The sequence below is a fragment of the Cloeon dipterum genome, chromosome 2 (genome assembly GCF_949628265.1).
Source record: "Cloeon dipterum chromosome 2, ieCloDipt1.1, whole genome shotgun sequence".
Classification (NCBI taxonomy): Eukaryota; Metazoa; Arthropoda; class Insecta; order Ephemeroptera; family Baetidae; genus Cloeon; species Cloeon dipterum.
In genome coordinates this window covers 15,253,879-15,270,796 of record NC_088787.1, presented here as the reverse complement: position 1 = coordinate 15,270,796, position 16,918 = coordinate 15,253,879, and the positions used below count along the sequence as shown (strand labels likewise).

Genomic DNA, 16,918 nt, shown 5'->3' with positions numbered 1-16,918 from the left:
AGCCTAAAAACGTTAAAGCGATCGATATATATCAATGTCCATTCTTAGACGGTGCCTCATTTGTAATTCGTGAATTGCGCCAATAAATATCAAATAGTAGGAAGCGAGTACTGCTCATAATGAAGAGTGCAATAAAAGTGACAGAACGAGACAGCAGCTCGCGTCTGCGGTCGTAATTTATCTTTTCCTCTGGCGCCGACTGCGTGGCGACGTCACGTTGCATGTTGTTGTTATTCAAAGTGTATATTGTTTTGTCGGGCAATCAAAAAGCCATTAAAAACCTTGACCTAGAGCATGCTGGCAAATCTGCGCGCGTGGTCATAATGACGAGACGAGCCACCAACATCATCATACAGGAAGAGAGAATATAAAGAAGTGAGAGTAAAAAGGGCAATAAAATTGTTTTTATTGCTCCACTAACCTATCCCTACAGCCTGCCACTCCGCCACATACTACTATACAAAGTGAGTGAGCCAGCCAGCCAGCCTGCCAACCGGCGTGTGTTATGGTATGCACGACCAACAGGCCATAAAAGCAGGTTAACAACCCTTTGGCACCCCCGCCTCCACAGACAGGTGGCTCGCAAGTTTAACCACCCTGGCCAGTCACCTTTCTGACGTAGGTCAATGCACTTCACCTTGACAGCTCCCTGCGAAGGTTATTTTCAAGGTAAGGGCGGTTTACGCAATAGAAAAATTCTAAAATATTTTTGCAATTATTTACACAACGTTAGCTATCGAGATATATTTTTATAGTTTGATTTTCATTAGTATAAAACAAACCTATTTTTTATAATGTTTTTGTAATATTCTGGTTTTGGTTGTGGGGGCAACATATGGGACAAAGTTGCCCTGCTGACCCATCCTAAAAGAATTCACAACAAATATAAAAAGAAAATTTATCCAGTTTAAAATAAAATATAGTTTTATACAGGACAATTTCTTGCAAAACACGGAGACCAAGTTTTTGGGATCGACATTTGGACACGATAATTAAATTTTGCCTTGTTTGCTAATTGCTAGGGTGTCTGTTTATGGAACCCCTCTCCGTTTTTTGAATTATTTTATCTCCGAAATTCTTCAATTACACGACGTCCCTTATAATGTCTGCTTCTGTTTTCCCTTTCATTTCACCCCTTTGCATTTTAAAGTGTAGATAATCAAGAAAGTAGGAATAATTCATGTAAGGCGAGAGTGGTATTAGCTTTTTGTTTCGTAAATATTTCAACTCAGGGGGCGAGAATAATGATGCTCGCGCGGCGGAATTGGCTGGCAGCAGCCAAGGCAAAGCGAAACGTACGAATTTCCCACTTTGCAGCGGTGGCAGCGCCGCGCGAATATGGCGCCCGTGCGTAAAAGGGGAAAGATGAATTCATACAGAGGCAGCCAAATTAGAACATTCACCCTTGGAAGGTATTCAAATGAGGCGCAGGCTTTGTTCCCGCGCGTGATCTTATCTAATTTGGGAGCGTACATAAGAGCTCGCGTAAAAATACAAATAAGGAACAGCAAGACGAAATTAGGCGAACATTTGAGACTCCAATTTTCGTCCTGCCGCCTCCGCCCTTGGGTGATGCAATATTATTTTGAATATATCCTGCAGCTGTCTTTCCGTGCCTTGTTTTCGTCATTTTCAGTCCGCCATCCACGCGACTACAAATTTCATGGACTCTGCGGAGGCCTGCTCTGCTTTTTAGTTTATCTCGCACAGCACGATCGCTCGGCGCTCGCTTTTCTGCTTGCGGCAGCTGCGAATAACTGACAGCTTTTTGATCTGATAACACAAACACTATTTTGCTAGTCCCGCCAAACGAAAATCATCGTTCGTCCCTTGGGAAAGGAATATCAAGGAGTATAAGGGCGTAGGCTGCCATTCAATTCGATTCAATTTATAAAATATTCTCGTATACAGTTTTACGGCGTTTTAAAAACAAATTTGATATATTACCTTTATATTGGATACATATTTTTCAAATTCATATCTTTGTATTGCACTTTTTGAAATAAAAATAGGCAAAAAAATGTACAACGCAATACCCTCGACGTCTGCCTGTCTCTATAGACGCCCCAGACACAGCCGAGTAGATTTTGAAGTATCACAGAATAATAATCTACTTGAGACTCTCCTTGCCAGTTTTTTTTTGTGTTTCCATTTCACCCACTGCCAGGGGTTTTTATTCTCCTCTTTTTGCGGGAGAAAAGCCCACGCGTGAAATTTGCATCTCCTGTTTGCACTTCATAAAACTTTCATCTCGAGAGGCAGACGCAATTTCGTACAAATTCCCGCCATGCCGCTGCCAAATGGACGATCACAATATCAAATTCCATTACCGGCGTCTCATTGAAATAGGCAGCCAGCCGCCCGCAAAAAATACAAAAAAGCAAAAAGGTGTTTGCGTGTCTGCCTCTGCTGCCGCAGACGCGAGTGAGTATATTTTTCCATTTGTGCCGAGCTGCTCTCCTCGGAGAGAATTTGCGGCTACACGCTCTCTCTCTCTCTCTCTCTCTCTCTCTCTCTCTCTCTCTCTCTTTCTCGTTTTCATCCTTGGCTTGATTAGCAAAAAGAGCCGGCGTGTGTGTGCGAGCTGCTGGAATAATATGAGCAGAGGATCTTACAAGTGCGAAGTCACGTTTGAAATGCCCCCTCGGAGACCCATCAAGCTGTAATGAGAAAGGAGCCCGTGCTGCTACTGGTGGAACAAAAAACACAATGCGACCCAGCAGCCGCTTTCAATATATATATCCCAGCCAAATGTGACTGCACTGCCAAGCAGACAATGCAGCGCAGCAACCAGCAGCGCAAAATGCTATATCCAGACGACGCCGGAATGATCAAAACTTCACCGAGCATTTCTCGTGTACACAATCGTCGGGATAAAAGTTTTCCAATAAAATTTGATAAGCCCTGTTTCGTTTTTTGAATGGAGAATAAGGAGTCCTAAGCTGGCTTTCCTTTCTCTTTTTTGCCTTCCATTTCGCAGCGCCCTTATGATTTATGGAGTCTAACGAAGTCTTTCCCGAGTGTAAAATTTTATGCATATTTCAAAAAGTTTTCCGAATCGCGTTCTCCTGCCTCTCGAATCGGCTTTCTCCAGCAGGCGCGCCGCCTGAATTTATAAATCATCCCTCCGCCGGACCGTGCAAACTTTCTTAAGTGGAAAAGTTAAATCAAACAAACTGCGGCGCTGCGCCCGTTTATTTCTTATTCTTCTCTAGCTCGTCGTCGTCTCTCTACTTCCGCCGGCTCTTTCTCTCTTTCAGCTCTGTGCTCGCTGGCAGCATCCAATCTTTGCAGCCATCAAGCCGGTGGATGCTGGAATTAAACGAGAGAGGGGCTGCAGGAATAATAACACGGCGCGCAGGGTAGCAGGTGACTTTGATCACACTTCTCCTGCTCCTCGCACTCGTCTTTGTTATTAAGCTGGATGAGCGAGCGGGCCCTGCTGGTGCCGCCTCGCATTTCCTACACTCGAATCACTCTAGAGGGGATAAGATGCAGAACGCTTTCCCACTTTCCATCCTTTTTTTTCCTGCTTGCAATCAAAAATACTCTGCTCGACCGTTGCGGACAAACGCTTCGAATTTCGCAGATGGCTAATAAATTTCCATGCCCCCTTTTGAGTTCAAACCTCTTGAGAAAAGCGGAAAATTGGTCAGCAAATATTCAGAATTCAATTTGGGGAGAAGCAAAAATACGGATCGGATCTAATTCAATTAGTTCTCACCAAAAGTGAATAAAAATGCGGGACACGCAGCACAAGCTATTTGTTGAACATACGTACATAAATTTAAAAAAATATTTATAAATTATGCAATCTTAATTTTTTAAGATTATTAAAAATGCCGTACAATTTACCGACAGAAATCGCTGAATTTTACAGTAAAACATGTTCAACTTCATTGCATTTTTTTACATAGATGCGTTATGTTTATTGATCTGAAAAATAACGGATTTCATTTTACAGTTTTTGCAAGAAGTGATTTTAGTATTCTTAATTTGTTAATCGATGAAAAATTAAATTTATCTGACGGAGAAAAGGAGAGCACTTGAAACAAGCCGAAATAGACTGGCGAGGGCAAAAGCACTCTGAAAACCAAGAGCTGAAACCGGTCCGTCTCATTTCAAATTCAGCACAAGTGAAAATGCAAATTACCGCCGCCTCGTTTGTTGTTTGCTAAAAATTAGCGGCTGTAAAAGAGTTACGGCAATTGAGCTGCTGCCAGTGCCGAATATAATGAATGTGCGTGCGTTTGCTCTTTGGGCCATTATGCACTCGAGACTAATTGCCACGCCGGAGTCTGTGCGAGGAGCGTAATACACAACACGATGTATACATATGTACACCTCCAATTACATGCGCCCTCTACCGCCCGTGCTGCAAAACACGCACGCTGCTGGCTTATATTAGCACTTTGCAACCCTTCAGCCGTGTTTTGCATTTTTAATTCCCGACAGCCTTTGGCTCTGCGTAATCCAACGAAAAAAATTATTATTTTTTGCTTCTCTAATCGGAATTGATAGGAGCTTCTTTTGAATTATTGTATTAAAATAAAGAATTTTTTGTGATATCATGTTTTAAATGTTTGACTTGTTATGGAGAAATAAACAGAATTGAATTGAATTGAATTGAAAGAAAAATCATATGCTATTGAAATTGTTTGGATTGATGATTTTAGTGATCTATTCAATAATAGTTATCCATAGAATGTCCATCAAATGTGTATGAATTAACGATTTGAATAGATACTAAATTTTAATTAAACCATCATTTCACTTTGCTAATCAATGAGGGATAATAAAATCAGAATAAATAACGAAACAAATTTTAAGGAATCGCTTTAAATAAGATCACGTAATTTAAAATCGAAATGTCCCGGCAAGAAATTTTCGGTTTGAACTTTAAAATTGAAGAGGAAAGCAGATTTAAAGATAAATTAATACATATCACAAGAAATAAAATTTATATGAAAAATAAGCAATATAAATAAGTCCAATTTAAAAACAAATTAAAAAGGGAAAAATTAAAGATGTGAAACGGAAGTTAACAAAAAATAACGTCATGTTAGAAATTGAGGCCACAAAATAACGAGAGAGCCATTGCCCGGATAGCACTGAGCAGGCTGGCAGCTTATTCATAAATGAGACGGAGGAGCAATTGGCAGGTCCTCTGGTAAGAGAATCTCAAAACTCTTGGAGGATGCGAAGAGGAGCTGCCTATCTGTCAGTTAGCGCCGCGGCTCGTCGAACGGTCGAACCTGCAGGGGCAGGCGATGGACCGATCGATGGCGTCGAGAGGAGGATTGGAGGCAGTCAGCCTCTGGGCCGCGTTTACTCCTTCCTTTCAAACCTTGAACTTCTCGTACTCGCCGACCTCGCAGTCAGCGCTGCTACTTTTAATAAAGGGGACCCATTCTTGAACGACGACCAATCGCGGGGCAGGCCGAGTGATAATTATTTAGTTTGGTCACACAACATATCCACGCGTTGGGATATCTCGGAAATCTGAATTTCTAATGCCCTGTGTCGCACGTCACACGTTTGTTTACAAATTTTCGCTTGCACCCAGCAACAGAAGATTGTATTAGAATAAAATTCTTGCCTGCGGATAGGAGGATGAGAGCTTTCATGAATTCTCCTCTGTCTTGGGGACAGTATAATTGTTTATTATTTCTGCGAATACCTTGATTCACTGGAAAATGGAGATTGTATTATTATAAAGCGGCAACCGTTTTGTGTCAATGCTAAATCAGCAGGAATGTCTTTATTACGAAGAAATGCTAAATACCCGTGAGCAATTAACAAAATTTTGCCCACCCAGAATTTATTTGAATTTAAAATTATACTTTACTCTCCCTGCGTCACGGAGAAGACGGAACCGGCGGTAAATATACTCGCAGAATCAAGGAGAAATAATAATAAATTTAAAAATATATTACTTTGTATTTTACCAATATTAAATCAGATTTAAATTTCAAATCTGCCATTCTAATGGTTAGAACTCAATTATTGCGTATGTATTGTATTATTATCTAATTTTGCATGATCGGTTATTTATTTTTACTGAAGATTCGTGAGTCAAACGCTATTATTTAATACGAAATTTAATTAATTAAATATATTTAAACAAACCACTATTTTCCCTGTGAAGTTGGAACCATCTGCATTTACTCTTTTATCTTTTCTGAAATCAAATTTCTTTCTTGATCATTTTCACGATCTTTTTATTTCTAATAATATATTTATTTAAACTATATACCAGCAAGTGATTTTTTTCGATTGATTAACGTGCATTCATTAATAGCTATGAAATAATACATTTTGAAGTATAGAGAGCTTGCAAACATGCTCAAGAACTCAATTCTAAGCAGCTGTAATATTTTGCTTTGTATGAAACAATTAATAGGATGAATCACGATCTGTCCCCTGTCCGTATTTCACGCAGATGAACATTCGGTTAGGGGTTGTTAGTAAGCGTTGAATGATTTATAATTATCTACATTTAAAATTCGAATTATTCTATTTTTTTCATCATAATTGTGCAAAATTAATTCTTCCTTCACCCTCTTTTCCCTGCTCCAAATTCTTTAATTTTATAGGGTAAGTTTATGCGGTTGTAAATAAACTATTTTAAATGGTTCCTTTTGAGTGACGCCTATCAGCAACTAAAAAATAAAAAAGCAACAGCCCCCTTAACACTATTTGTGCTAAAATATTTCATACAAAAGTAATCATATATAAATTAAATAAAAGAAGGGATTATCTTCTTGCCCAATCTCAGCAGGTTTTTGATTGAAACACTAATAGTTTGAACTGGTGAATAATTACATAGCTTTTGCGGCATTCAAATGGTCCAAAAACACCTTCATCCTTGCATGATTGCACGCCCGCCCTGCCACCAAGCTAAATTCGAGTCAATAAGGTCATGCTGGGTAGATGAAAAAGCGGGGAGTTTGACTTCATGAACAGCAGACAGTCAGCTTGAGAAATATGCACCGCTGCCAGGCACATTACACGAAACGTTTGAATGAAACAAAAAGCGGCTTCGAAAAAGTCCTACTCTCAAAATGGTTGGGCGGAATTTTTGCAAGCGGGCTGCCGGTTTTATTTGCCCAGCCACAAAAGACGAATGAGCAGGCAGATCACGCTTTGAAATATTATTGGAGATAAAAACAGAGCGAGCGAGAGAGAGGCAAGTTTTGGTCCGTAATGAGGCCCGGCCCGGGTAATCCTGACATAACCGAGACTCGTGCTCGGAACATGTTATGGGGCCCACTGCTTAGGCTACACACACATACACACACATTTATTTATTTTTTATATCATGCACCGTGAACCCTTCTTACAAATGGACTCTGCCTCCTCCGGCCTTTTTATTCCTCAATTTTTCTTCCTTTATTTTTCTTCTTCTTCTTCTTCTCCTCCTCCTTCTTGTATTACAACAAAAGTAAAGCCAGGCGTAATACAGCCACCACCGCGCGCGCCGAGCTCCAAGGTAGAGAAAATGCTTCAAGAATATCTCCGGGGAGCTGAGTCGGATATGTGATGGCACCCACAGGAGACTGAACGCACTCACGGGCCAGCTCTATTTGTGCCGGCCAGCCAGTCAGCATCTTTCACAATAATAAATATAAATTCCAATAAATATTCCCCTGCTATCTCCGGCCTGTCTATATATTCCTGTTAAAAGCACGCTGCGCACGCCGGCTCCTCGGTGCGCAGGATGATTTTGGACGCTGTCCCTGGAGAGCTGATTGAAAAAATATCATGCCAGCCACGGGTTTCAATTATTCAAGAATGTCTACACTTTGTTTGGTTTTCCTGCCAAACAGCAAACACGATGGGCGCAGAATTATTTATTGGTGCGCACGTTTTGTTTGTCCCATCGCAGATACTTTATTTTTCGCCTAGAAAATTATTCATTGAGCTGGATGGCATACAAATTGACGACAAGCACCCGTTCTGCCCCAACAGTTAACACTAGAGGCATAATATATAAGTTCAACGATCTCCTAAAAATATTTTCTAGCTTGGTAGATTGAGCCATAAACTTGGACATTCGCATTGTAAACTTAATTACAGGCGGAAAAGTTTTTTGTCAATAGCGGGCAAATTTACTTGAGAAAAATATTCAAATGGCGGCACCGAAACTCTTTAATAACGCTCGAGCAAGGTAAATGGAACTCTTCAAAATGGGTCCACGGTGACGAAACGAGAGAAAAATCCGCTTCATTAGTCCGTACATCTTTTTCTCTCCTCAAAACAGGATTCTCAAGACAGTTCACGTCGACATAAATTCAATAAAATACATAAATTTTTAACTGCTGCAAGTAAATGAAAAAGGATGTGAAAAATTGTTGACCATAAATTGTTTTAATTGTAACTGCTTTAACAATTTAAAATCAAACCAGAAAAGAAATTTACAGATTATTGAAAATATTTAATTACAGAACAAGTTTTTGTTTCAATCTCGTTATTTTTTACATTTAGATTCAAAGTGATTTTTTATTGCGGATCAGCAGAGCAACAACATTTAAGTATGATTATATGAAGGAAAATGCCGTCATTATATATTAGAGCAAAAAAGTAATCTTCTTTTTTGCGAAAATCCACGGCTGCTTTTAGCAAAAGCCACTTTTGACTAATTTATATTCGCAGCATTTATTCACATCCCGTCTAAGAAAAAATAAGAGCAAAATAAATAAACATCAAGAGCTGACACTTGGATAATTCACGCTTGAAAGCAGGGTCTGCTCCCGCTGGTAAAAATCTGTCGGTGTACCAAATGTGCGCCTCCATTAAGTGGCAATTAAGCAGGCCGCACCACAAATTTTCCCAATGGCTTGCTCGCGAGTTTTAAGTAGTTTAAGAGGACCCGCGTCCCATCAATTAACGAAAGCGGCGACGACGAAAAACAAGAGGATGCTGCGTGTGAGCAGGCCGGGGACCGTTTGCTCTGCGCGGCTGGGTTTTTGGTCATCAAAGGGCACGCAGCCGGCGGCTCGATAAATAAAGAAAGCCACGTGTTCCGCTGCGCGAAAGCGCCGGTAGTCATCTAATTAACTAAGAGGCAGCCACCATGGGGCACCGAATGGGCACCAGGGCTGCTTTGATTGAACGGCCCCGGCTGACAAAACGCGCCGCACGCTGGGCTGCATCTGTCTTGCTTGCCTGCCCTCCGTGCAGACCCTCCGCCCAAATGGCCCGGAAAATTAGAGCAGAGCGAAGAAAGAACGAGAAAATAAGCCGCAGCTCTCTGTCCCATCTGGGGTACTCACCACTAACGAGTCCCACTCGTCTCCGGCCACTGCTGACGGTGCCCTTTGACGAAACAACGGCACGCCGCAAATCCATTATATACGGTCCTTTGTGTGTCCTCAAAAGCACTGCACTCACTCACAATCTGCAACAAATTCCGGAGCTCTGCTGTATTACTTTCCGAAAATGTAGAAAAGAAAAAAGATGCTGACTAGGAGTAAGTAAAAACCTATATATATATATATATATATATATATATATATATATATATATATATATATATATATATATATATATATATATATGGCACTTTTACTTAAAGAAATTGCACTATTATTAATAATCAGATTAATAAGCATTAAATTGTGTTCACAATTTAATAATCATAACAATGAATTCGTTTTATTGTTAATAATTAATCGATTCGAGATATTAATTAATTAGTTTCTAGCAAGCATTATTTTGTGATATAAGGTCAAATTTAAAAACACTTTATTTAATTTTAATTTTTATATATATGACTTATATATAGTAAGAATGAATAAATAACTAAAAAAATACATGGTTATTTAAAAAAATTGTATATTTTAAAAATTAATAAATCATTTTTACCATTAATTAATTTTCATATTCCCAAAAATGATATATTTTATGATTATATTTTTCTTGTTCTCCCATTATGAAAAGGTTTTGGTTGGCTTAGCAACGCTAAGTGAAAAGAGGCGCCTACTCTTACTTGGAACAATCGCATTTTCGATTGCTATATTTGAAGAAAACATGAACGCACGTAACAAAATGCTGTGGCTTATGAATACAAACTCTCCACTTAAATACAGAATGGCCTTTTCAGAGAATGAAGCACAGCTCAAAGCCACTCAAGTCTGAAAAGAAGCAGGGGGTTGTTTAAAAGTTAATCGACTCATTTAAATGCAGTCAATAAGCGCAGTGCACTTTCATTTTCATTAAATGTCAAGCTGAAATAATAACGCAGCGCGACAAGAACGCAATTTGATATTCAAGAGGAATATTATATCAGCGGCGTTTGTATGCGTTCTCACAGCTTTTGTTCAGTTTGGAAGCACTCTCTATGTACTTTGCTCGAAAAAGTCGGCGTGGAGACAAAAGGTAGAAGAAAAACGAGACGCACCCGCAGAAGTTGGCTTTTTTTGAGCCCTTTGAAATATTAAACATTTTAATCTGCGGGCCCCGCTGCTGAGAGGGATATACATGTTTCAATTTTCTTTTATCTTAAAAGTTTTCTACGTCTCCTCTCTCATTCCAGCCCAGCCAGTCAGTCGGAATATTCTTGCAGGAAAACTTTACAAGCAGGGAGAAGGAATGTAACTCTCTACAGAAGTGCCGGGGCTTGTTTTATTTTATTTTGCACTCGAGCCTGTCTCGCATATCTCATATTAAAATTGTACAAAGTATTATATAAAAGAGTAAGTCCGCTCTTCCTCTTTAGATATGGTCTCTGATATTCAAATTTAAATTTATACGTGCAAGGGAGGGACTGTTTCTAGGCAGGGAAAATTATTTCTTACTTGCCGTATAAGACGCCAATTAAGCTGAGCCAGCATCTATATTTGTAAGCTTCAAAGTCTAATTGAACACGCGTAGCCTACCTTTACTGAGTTCAAACAAAGAGGCAGTTTGGAAAACTGTTGTTCGGAATGTTGATTTAAAAGTATCCGTTCCCCAGATACTGCCGTGGGCAAAGATGCGAGGCAAATAAACGTACCAGCGATAAAACTTCAAGCGACTGCCGCTCAACGAAAAGAGTTGGTAAAATCGAATACAATCGAAAGCTCAAATATTAAATTAGTTTCAACCGTTTCAACATAAATTAAAATATTAACTTGAAAATGAAACTTAGATTTTACTTTAGCCTTTTAAGTTAATATATAACACAAAATTTATTAATCAATCTTATCCTAATAAGTCTGCCAATAAAATTTTTTCTTCGGAACCTCTTTACTTTTACGGTTTTCAAAAGCATGTTAAAATCGGTTACCGACATTGGAGGAGCAGTGAAGGTTTATTTAAAACGAGCTTTTCACCAAAGTTCGCGCTGCAAACAAACCTCGCCGGCGGGAGCAGCGCGGCGTATATGTGTGTGCATTTTGTTTCAAAGCCAGCGCAAAAGTGTTGAGTGAGGCGAAGCACACGCGAGTCGAGCGCTCGTCTGCCTCGATAGTGACAGGGTGTGGTCCGCCCTTAATCCGGCGGGGTGGAGGGGTCGGGTGGATCGGTCGGCGCCTGTGCCACGGCCAGCTGACGTCACCCTATATAACCATATTATCCGCTGTGTTCCGCAGCCATTACGAGTTGTTATCATTGCGGTAAGTGCCGGCACCGAGAAAGCCAAGCGGCTCGAGAGTGGCGCAGCAATTACAACACTTTTCCGCCAGATTCCACCTTTTGACTCTGCCTGATAAAATTCTAGAAGCCACTTACTTTCATCTGCGTGCAGGGCTAAGACGCTTCACCCCTTTTCCGCCGCTGGAGCAAACATTTTGGCCAAAGATGTCTATAAAAGCTCCTCATTGGGAGCGTAGGGGAGCTTTCCTTCATTTATTTGATCCCGAGAGTCTATATATGGTATTATTTTCCTTATTTTCTTTTCATCTGATTCCGCCGAGGTGAAATGTTGGCACGCTGAACACAACATTGAGATCTTTGTCCGTATAAGGAAAATCTTCTCTGATCTGGTGGCAAACTTTTTCCAATCAGTTCTAACGCAACATTTAAAATTTTACTCCTTTGCTCGGCAGTAAAAATAATCCTCAATTTCGTCGCCTATGTGTGTACGACTGTTGCGATTTATTTCTTTGCAGGGTCAAAATTGCGTCGCTGGTCTCAATTTCATCACCATCGTTCACACGAGTTTATCCCCGTGTTTGATTACACTTTTCTCATTGTCACCTTGTGGCGTCGATTCGGAGGTTATGTTTCATTTTTTCTTTTCTCATACGCGCGCGGCAATAACACGGCCGGCCATTTGCCGGCTAATCCGCGGCCACATCTCGGCGGCCGCTATTGCCTCTGTGCCGGGCAATCCGGCCCGCACAATAACCCCTTTATGATGGCCGGGGAATCAAATATCGCTGCGTATCACGCGCTGGACGACAAATCCCGGGCAAAATTATGGCTCGATATATATTTTTAGAAAATCGAAAGGATGACAAGACGAAAATTTCATTCAACCGATATATTTGGAATATATTTTAGAAATGTTGTACATTTTATTTGATTGGAGCACGATCGAGAGGAAATTCAAGCTGGATTCTTATGCTAATTTGAGGTTGACATGTCGCCAGATGTTAAAGCGAGACAAATATTTTGGAAACCAAAGCTTGAATCGCCCGGCACATAAACTAAATGATCTAATTGCCTGCCTTTGAAGTTAGGAATGTGTGCTTTATAAACTTCGTGAATCCTTTTGGTGGATTTACTGACCTTTATATATGAGGGCACAAAATGCAAATGCCTACGTTGAACGTGTGCAAAACAAAGTCGACGAAAATTTTATCTCGCTCGCAGCATATTTTTCATATCACTAGAAAATGCATTTTCTCCGCTGGGTGTATATATTCATGTGCATGCTGGTGTGCGTGTTTGTTGCTTTTATATTTATAAATTTGCCCTGGCAGCGCCTGCGATTCGCCGCTATTCTCTCTCGTGTGCCTTCTGCTGCCGTTGGCGAACAATCCAATTTTTGTAGCTGTCATTTTACATGATCCGAAGCAAGATGCCAACGAGGATATTACTCGCTTTCGTGATCTCGCTTCCAGATGACTTTTCCGTGGCACTCAAGCGACTCCCAATACGCCAACTAAACATGCAGCAAACAACACACACACACAGCGGCAGCAAAACACGCGCGCTTCGAGCGAGAGGGATCACGGAAAAGGAAAATAAGAAGCAGGAAAGAGCTGGCTCATGCTGCCGCCGCCGCCGCCCCCGCACCCCTTCGGTTCGATACAGTCGTCCCGCAGGCTAAATGACCCACGCCAGTGCAAAAATAATATACTAGAGATGCTCATCCGCAAATTGAAACAAGGGGACCAGTGGAAATGGCTCGCTAGCACGAAACCGCCATTTTTAAGAATCTCCCAGTGAGCGTATTTACGAGACAGAAAATTTTTCCGCCACAAAATGCTAATACGCATAGATTGAAATGAAATTCAAGCCAACAAGAACCAAGTAGACCCTTTGCAATTAATATCGACTATATGTACTTCTCAGAATAAAACTTCGCAGGGTGCTATTAGTGGTGCTGGTTTATTCCTGGCTCTTTAATTGTTAAGCGTGTAGGAATTTTAATGAGGATTTTCGACTTTCAGCCAATTTGACGCGGGCCGCGGAATTTCTCGACAATCAACACTTTGTAAACGTCTTCGCTCTCCGCTTTTTGCGGTGAATAGTGGGCTCGCTTTAACTCTACCCGGCTCAACTTGCGTCTTCGTAAATATTCATGAAATTGTGACTCTCGGCTCTGAGAAAGGCAAAAACAAGAAATTCCCGAACCGCTGTTGGTACAGAGCGGATAATTAGCCATTTTCTCGAGAAAACCAAATGCGTGCGCGTATATATACACACACAAAGAACGATGGACTGGTGCTCCATTATGCAAATTATTCAGGCATCTTTCCAAGCGCATTCAGTCGGAAGAGATTTTCTCTATGTAGGACGCAAACTTTTCCAGCACTCCCCCTGCCAGGCAATCAGCGAAACAATCAAAACTCAGCCCGCAGGAAGGCATTGTTACGCAAGTTATTCAATATCTTTGGATTGCGCGTTCGAAGCGGCAGCTGGAGCCGCATTAATAACGATAATATTCCAAGGCCTGCCGCTTTGCAAATATTACTCTTCGGCGTCTCGCGAAATGAAATTGACTTTTCCACTGACTGATATGCAGCTCGCCAACTCGGATGGATGAAAAGATCTCCCTCTTTACAGCTGCAATCTAATTTTCGCGTGCACTCTGCTTGATATGCTCGTCTCATATGTTTGCGTCTCAGTGCGGCAGGTATGCTCTCCGGGTACAAATCACCTTTTACCTAGCTCTCATCCCAGCAGCTGCTTTTTTACATTTCACCCCGGCGGGTTGCTCGGCAGCAGAGGCGGTGGCGGCGGCGGCGGTGGCGAGGGAGCTAGGTTATCAAACTTTATCTTTCAAAAAGACTTCTCTTTCTTACTCGGCAGCCGCTGCGTTCTTTTATATATACTTTTCTTCTCTGCTCACAGAGCAAAATGGGAAACTCTAAATGAGAAAAAAGAACACACACACAACCGACGCGGAGAAAAACAGCAGCAGCACAAAATGCGCCGCTGCATGAATATGAAATGAGCTCCCTGTTTCGGTTTTCCAAAGATTTCGCAACGCAGAAACAGCCGAGGTATATAAAACGAGAAATTGGATTTCTCTGTGCTCGCCTCTGGGGATTTCTCTCGGCAGTTTGATCGCTTTACCAATACCTTGCCATCTATCTTTGCCATCTTGCCTATACCTTTTCCTTTTGGCTGCTTTCAGACTTGGCGCACAATCGGGCTGAAAAATTGATTCGCGGCGTCAGGCCCTCGGCTTGGAATGCAGTTGTGATGCCCATCCAAGATTCCCTTTAGCAGGTATTTGTTTCGTTTTGTCCGGCACGAAGGAAACCTGGTACATATTCTGCGTGATTTGTGGTGAGAGTCAATTAATTGGCAAAACTGCGGACTGATTAACCATCAACATATGGCTGAGCGGCAATGACGAAAGTTCCAAACTCAATGCCGAATTGCGTGCAGGGTTTTTTGAAATATTGCGTTCACATTCAACTCAAGGATTAGTATATATGAAAAACACATGCGAGCTAAAAAAAATGAACGTTTAACATTGAATTATTAAATCGTAAATTTTGTACAATGATACTTTTTGCTTGTATCACCGCATTGGTTTGAGATTATGTCATAAATGAATTATAGTTCCATAATTAAAAAAGCGATGGTCCCAATTGGAAGAAAATTCCGCCTCGCTTATTATTACTATTTTTTTTATAAAATTCTACTTTGGAACCACAAATGAGAGAAATGACGAGTAATATATTTAAGGATGAAGCATTTCCCCAGCATTAAGTTAACATCGTATCACACTTTCAGAAGGAGCAGCCGTGGATGCTTAAGTGGAACAGTATTATCCATCTCTGGAGCCTTGTTTTGGTCGCCTTGGAGAGAGAAGAGGCAAGAGGGACCCGCCTCCGCGGTGCAACTCGCAAACTGGTGTGGCAAGAACACCGAAAGCAGGTCCATTTATTCGCTGGCCAACACGAACATTTCGATGCAAATCCGGCCGGGCCAGCCAGCAGTCGAATAAATTAATATTCCTCACGACATTCCAAAATAAGCATCGTCTGTGTGTGTATATAAATTCACTCGAGCGGTGAATAATTTTTACTCATATGTGGAAAATTGTCGATGTAACCGATTTGGCCAATAAATTGATCAAACTTGACTGTTTTATTGACTGGTCGAAAATTTTGGCTCGAATTTCGCAGGACCGGCCACGCGCGGCATGAAGAGAAAAATGAATATTTGATGCTTAGCAGCAGCAGCAGCAGCACTGGCGGCGGCAATTTTTCCCTAGCTCTCTTTCCCTGCTCTGGCAAAGCGTAGCGAATGTATTGGTGTCGTGCCTGCAGCCACTAAGGTAAGGTGAGCCACACGAGCAGAGGGATAAATTCAAAATTGTGGCCAACATGCAAGACATGCATGGCGAATAAAAAATGGAATAAAAAATATATAAGCTCGCTTGCTCTTTTCTCGCAGTTTAATCCACAAATTACCTCTGAATTTCAGGCGCACTGCTCGGTGTGCTACGCATGAATTCGCGCAGGAGGAGAAATATAAACGATGCTTCATGGTGCTGCTTTCAGCAAGTTTTTTTACGTCACGAAGATAGCTCTCCCCTGCGCTGTACTGCTTTGCAAGACAGACGTAATGAATTAAAGGTGCGCGCAAAAAGGAAAGGAAATTTGGCCGGCATTATTCTTCAAGATTTGAATCGCAGTGGCCTCTCTTGATCGTTTGTGTGACGAGAATTATAATCGGAATTTTTTTTTGGTGACCGCGACAGGGAAGAGTTGCTTTGCCTTAATAACGCTCATTACTTACCATAAACTTCTTATTCCGCATGTTTTACTCATATTAAGTTTTAAATTAAGTTAGCTTGTTTAATGCGTCTTGTTCACACATTACGTAACATAAAAGCTTGTCAACCATGACCAAAAATTGAAAGTTTACTTCGAATCAAACTGCGTAATAGAAATTTAATTTTTGGTTCATTTTAATGTTTCAATAAGAAAGCTACCTGATGAACGGAGGAAAATTTAGCAATAAAATCTTACGCACCAATCAAACCCAGAAATAAATAATATTAGAAATTGTTATTAAAAAAAATCGACTATGCTTTAAAATAAGATATATTTTTAATCATTGATTCAAATTTATTCATCGTGCATCATTGACTGATCTATTCTAGAGTGCCTTTTCCCTTTAATTTGTCAAGTTATAATTTTTTCATAGACTTATCAATTTAAATCAAACTGGAATAATATTACTCGCGTCTGCTCCTATCTAAGAGCATTGGGAACTTTTTATTTCCCAAAAGCATATGCATGCC

The 16,918-nt window shown here is 40.8% G+C and overlaps 2 long non-coding RNA genes across 5 annotated transcripts in view; one reads left to right on the top strand and one right to left on the bottom strand.

The window, feature by feature from the left end:
- Positions 1 to 16,918, bottom strand: part of LOC135937056 (uncharacterized) — a 201,504-nt gene that overhangs the window by 165,323 nt on the left and 19,263 nt on the right. The window contains exon 2 of the long non-coding RNA XR_010574429.1: positions 9,276 to 9,400. This is a non-coding gene — a long non-coding RNA (uncharacterized LOC135937056). The remainder of the gene's footprint in view (positions 1 to 9,275; positions 9,401 to 16,918) is intronic.
- LOC135937057 (uncharacterized) lies at positions 342 to 15,751 on the top strand. 4 transcript variants are annotated; one of them, XR_010574430.1, is made up of 3 exons: positions 342 to 669; positions 14,792 to 14,886; positions 15,400 to 15,751. It is a non-coding gene; the product is annotated as an uncharacterized LOC135937057 (long non-coding RNA). The 4 variants fall into 4 exon arrangements; XR_010574433.1 differs by lacking the exon at positions 342 to 669 and adding an exon at positions 11,414 to 11,597; XR_010574431.1 differs by lacking the exon at positions 342 to 669 and adding an exon at positions 11,607 to 11,856.